Below are 5,006 nucleotides of genomic sequence, written 5' to 3' on the forward strand. Positions count from 1 at the left end.
GAAAAGGAGAGGGAGGGAGGGGGGAGGTCAACATAAATGCAAGTGGCGGTATTTGGACCAAGGTGTTTATGAATTAAATTGATTTTTTCATTGAAATAGAGTATTAAAGAGTTGCAGAAATCAGTGGAAACCATGTGAGAGGGTAGAGAGTTAGGGGATGAGACTGAACGGTTAAGAAGAGAGAACAGTGTTTTTGAATTGCCAACATTAGCACTGATGATGTCTGAGAAGTAGCTGGATTTGGTTTGAGAAATACTGTCTTTATACTGGATGATGTGGTTCTTATAGAGTTCCTTGTGGATAGTGAGACCGGTTTTCTTGTAGAGTCGCTCTAACCTCCGACCTTTAGCTTTCAGGGCACGTTGTTGGGACCATGGAGTTTGCCATCACTTTTTAATTTGTTTATTCAGTATGGTACAGTGTGTATGTTACTGCACTGATTCTGGAAGAAAATATGAGACCAAGGGAGAGCTTTGAAAACAGATTTATTAAATCAGAAATATTTTTCTAACACCAGAGTACATTTGGCTTAAATTGGGTTATAGAATGGACCGCCTGCAAATCCAAACAGTGTTTTCAGTGTAACAAAAATAATGTAAATTTAACTCTGTACTAATTAAAACCATAGTTAAACCACAGAAACATTGTTCACATTTCTTCCCACAAATCTCCAGGAATAAGCTGATAAAACTCCAGTGAACCCACCTCCAGCATTAACCTTAGAGAGGATCCTGACAGAGGCCTTTCCACCACTCCAGCCAAATGTCCTGCAGCAGTTATCAATGTGTCCAACCAGCCACATCTCTCAGGCCGTCAGGATCTCCTGCTGAGGGCCTCACCTCCTCCTCGCTCCAGTCACTGAGGTCCTCCTGCTGGTCATTTCTTGTTCCACCCACCACCTTATTTAATATCTATTTAGTTGAAGTGTTAACCTGCCTCCTAGGCCTGCAGTTTGAGTATTCACAAACCTCATGTTATGACACCATCTTCTTGTTTTTTTTGTCATGAAAGGCAGGTGATCATGTAACTGCCTGTGTGTGTGTCTGTCTGTGTCTCTGCCTGCAAAATATCTCATAAACTACTGGTCATGTCTGGATGAAACTCAGGAATGTATCATTGGATGAACAACTAGAACTGATAAAGTTTTGGAGTCAACTAAGTTCAAGATGGCTGCCACAGCTAATCGACTTTAGCAAACACAGAAATGGCTCAGGTTTACAGATACTGAACTAAAATGTGGTGTGGTAGTAGCTGAAAGTCATCCCTATAAATACTCTGAATGCAACAGCACAATACTTTAGTTTAAACTTTGGCATGAAGGCTGCGGGCGATATGCATTCATTCGAGGAATGCTACTTGTCCTGCTGCTGTTTAATGCTCCCAAACTGTTTGTGTCTGTAAATATTGTTGCCATGACATCTTCTTGATATTTTCTGTTCCCATTTCCAACACATCTAACGTTTTTCTCAACTATTCTGTTTGTGAGTCATTGTTTTCCTAACCACTGTAAGACCTTGAGTCAGATGAATTCTTCCCTGACTCAGGAGAATCCAGAGCATCGAAACCAGAAAGCTGTGCAAGGATCAGGAGGCTATGAGACTCCATCATTTTCAGCTCCCTAAAAGGGGGTCCAGAGGAGCTGGTTTCCATCCCCATAACTGCACCTGATGACATCAACCCTGAACATCTGAGCCAAAACCAACAGCTGCAGACATTTGCAGACGACCTCCAGACAGAGACTCCTTCACCGTAAAGATGACTCCTGTTTGTTGGAGGAAAACTCAAGTGTAGCGTTCCTTCAGGAAATTCAGATTTATTGACAAATGACACAATTTATGGTTTTCTGAACCACTGAGGGCCCTCAGGGTTTGTCGGAGCTCCTACTCTTTTCCTTGTATGTTGGCTCTCAAGCAGCTTTTTATTGGCCACAGACCTAGCTTTGCTGCTGCAGGTTCTTGTTGTTTGTTTTTGCCACCGCGTGTTTGCTTTCGAGGAGGAGCGCCCGGCAACAGCTCAATGGCGCAGTCATAAGGTCTGTGAGGAGGTAAAGAAAGGGCCTTGCGTTTACTAAAGACCGGTGCCAAGTCATGGTAGGGCTTAGGAACCTCCGACAAATCAATGTCTTCCCCAGGTTCCTCCACCTCAACCCCCACTTGCGCACCAGCAGACCGAAGACAATGTAAAAGGCACCAATCACTCCAAGATTCTACCCTTCTTTCTACCCAATTTAGTACCGGGTTATGTCTCTTTAACCAAGGGAAACCAAGAATTAATTGCGGCGATAAAGCAGAAAACACATAGAACTCACCGGATTCGTGATGATTGCCAGAAACCAGGATTTGCAGGTTGGTGACACGATGGGTAATCTGGGAGATGGTCTGACCCGTAAGGCCTGTGACAGTTGATCCACGAGACACCTGGAGATCAAGTTAAGTTCCGATCCTGAATCCACCATGGCTGCAATAGGTAGAGTAGTCTGGTTGGAGATAATCCTAGGAGGGAGAGACAGTAACGAAGTTGGGGAAAATATTAATGGACCCGGCAGATCTCTCCCCTCTACTGGCGGGTCTGACCGTTTCCCCGAAACGGGCAATTAGCCACGAAATGTCCTTTTTTCCCGCAGTATATGCACTCCTTTGCACGAAAACGTCTTTGTCGTTCCTCCACAGAGAGACGAGTACGGCCCACCTGCATGGGTTCTCCCTCCGCTCCAGGGATCTGTGGTTCGGTGACGTCCCCCGTCCCCAAACAACCACCAGGCGTACGTATCCCGACATGCTGCAGACTCCTCTCCCGCTGCCGTTCACGAAGACGGTTGTCGATCCTAATGGCCAGTGCAATAAGCTCATCGAGGCTAGCTGGCTCTTCTCTGGTAGATAGTTGATCCTTAATATTCTCCGACAGTGACCCAGTAAAAATACCCTTTAAGGCTAGTTCATCCCAGCCAGCCTCCTGAGCCATAATCAGGAAATCCACGGAGAAATCCGCCACCGTTCTGCTACCCTGACGAAGCGCTAACAACCGTTTAGCCGCCTCCTCCTTCTGTAACGGATGGTCGAACACACGCCGAAAGTCTTGCACAAACTGATCGAATAAAAGTGTCTCGATCAGGTGAGTAGACAGGAACGCCTGAGCCCAATGCAGTGCACGTCCCTTTAACGCGGCTACCAAAAAAATGATCTTAGAGACGTGAGACAGAAAAAGTGACGAGCAAACGCTAAGTTACATTGTAACAGAAAACCGCCACAACGATCAGTGTTCCCGTCAAATAACTCCGACGGTTTGACTTCCAGGTCTCGAAGTGGGACTGAACTAACGAAGCGGGGTGTGGTGACGACGGGTGGAGTGGGTTGCATTGTGGGAAATAGAGTTCCAAGACGATTGTCGATAGCTACAATGCGATGGGAAACTTGATTTAGTGTAGCACACGTGTCCTGCTGGACCTGATATAACTGTTGGATGAGTGTTTCATATTGATCTAACCGGTGCTCGTGGTGAACTAAAGTATCTGCGGTCTGTCCACCACCGGAACTGCTCTTTAAGTCTGGCTGGAGCATTCTGTCAGGTTTCGAAGTATTTTCTCTTGAGCAGTTCGGCAGCGGACAGACACGGGAGACCAGGTAATGCGGTAAGTGATTTATTTACAGTGAGGGAAATATTTACATGAACAGGAACCGGGATCTGCAAGAGTGAAGGATACGGTAAGTATGACGAAGAAACACTAGCGATCTAATAACGGTAAGTGACTGTTGGTAAAGTTCAGGGTCTTACGACAGAGCTGAGAGTTCAACAACTCGGAGGTACAAGTAGTGGTGAGTTCAGAGTCCAGGATGGTGTTGCAAAGGTCCTTCCAATAAGGGTGCGGGGAGTAGTTCCTTCCAGGAGACGACGTGAAGCAGACAGACTGGCACAGGAGAACAGGTAGGAGTTGAGCGTAGGCAGGAGGTCCAAAAACAGAAACCAGACTGGATCCACGAGGAACAGAAATCGTCCTGAGGCAGAAAACAAAACAGTTGACGAATACTAAATCTCAGAGGACAAGTCCTTTACAGAGGCTCAGCAACTTTACCACAAGTAGGTAATGCTCCAGTGCTGGTCTGGTTCCTGCCGACGCCTTAAGTACACCTGTCCTTGAAATCAGCCAGATCTCTTGCAGGTGAGGAAGGAGTGTTGACGAGACGTCAATCACCCGTCTGGCCACGCCCACCAGGAAGTACTCACACACACCAACAACACAGTCCCAAAACCCCACAATCACCACAGAAATAAATTAATGTTTTTGCACAGCAAGTCAGCTTCATTGCATTTTCACAGAAAATGTTTCATTTTCCAGCTGGATTGCTCTCTTATTTTTATTTCTTCAGCACTCCATATTTTGGAGAAAGCTCTCTACGATCTTCTGAAGGTCCTTGTTTTGACAAGGAAATTTTGTTGAGGACCTCTTTGTCCCGTCAGAGGCTAATCTTCTCCTCGCTCAGAAACTCAGGCTGTCTGCACCAAAACATGTTTGCTCTTTCCTCCTGTAGAAAATAAACAGATGTGCTACATTTCCCTCTCAATAAAAACTGTATCTATTCTGTTACTGAAAACACTCAGCTGTTTTCGAGAAGAAAAGGCAGCCCATTCCCTATTTTTTTACATTTCTCCCAGGAATTGATCTGGTAATATGAATCTGTTAGTGTGTACGTGTTTCAGCACCGCTGTCTGAATCTGAAATGAGGTTTTCAGGAGAAGGAAGCTGATTGGAGGAAAGTAGTGATGTCACACAGTGATCATTTGAACATCAGGGACAAAACAAGTTTGTTCTTAAAAAAACTGCAGGTTGCTACGATCTGATTAATGACAATGTACATGAGCATGAATATATCCATCCATCCGTCCGTCCGTCCATCCATCCATCCATCCGTCCATCCATCCATCCATCCATCCGTCCATCCATCCGTCCGTCCGTCCGTCCATCCATCCATCCATCCATCCGTCCGTCCGTCCGTCCGTCCATCCATCCG

This window comes from Kryptolebias marmoratus, linkage group LG4 (assembly GCF_001649575.2).
Source record: "Kryptolebias marmoratus isolate JLee-2015 linkage group LG4, ASM164957v2, whole genome shotgun sequence".
Classification (NCBI taxonomy): Eukaryota; Metazoa; Chordata; class Actinopteri; order Cyprinodontiformes; family Rivulidae; genus Kryptolebias; species Kryptolebias marmoratus.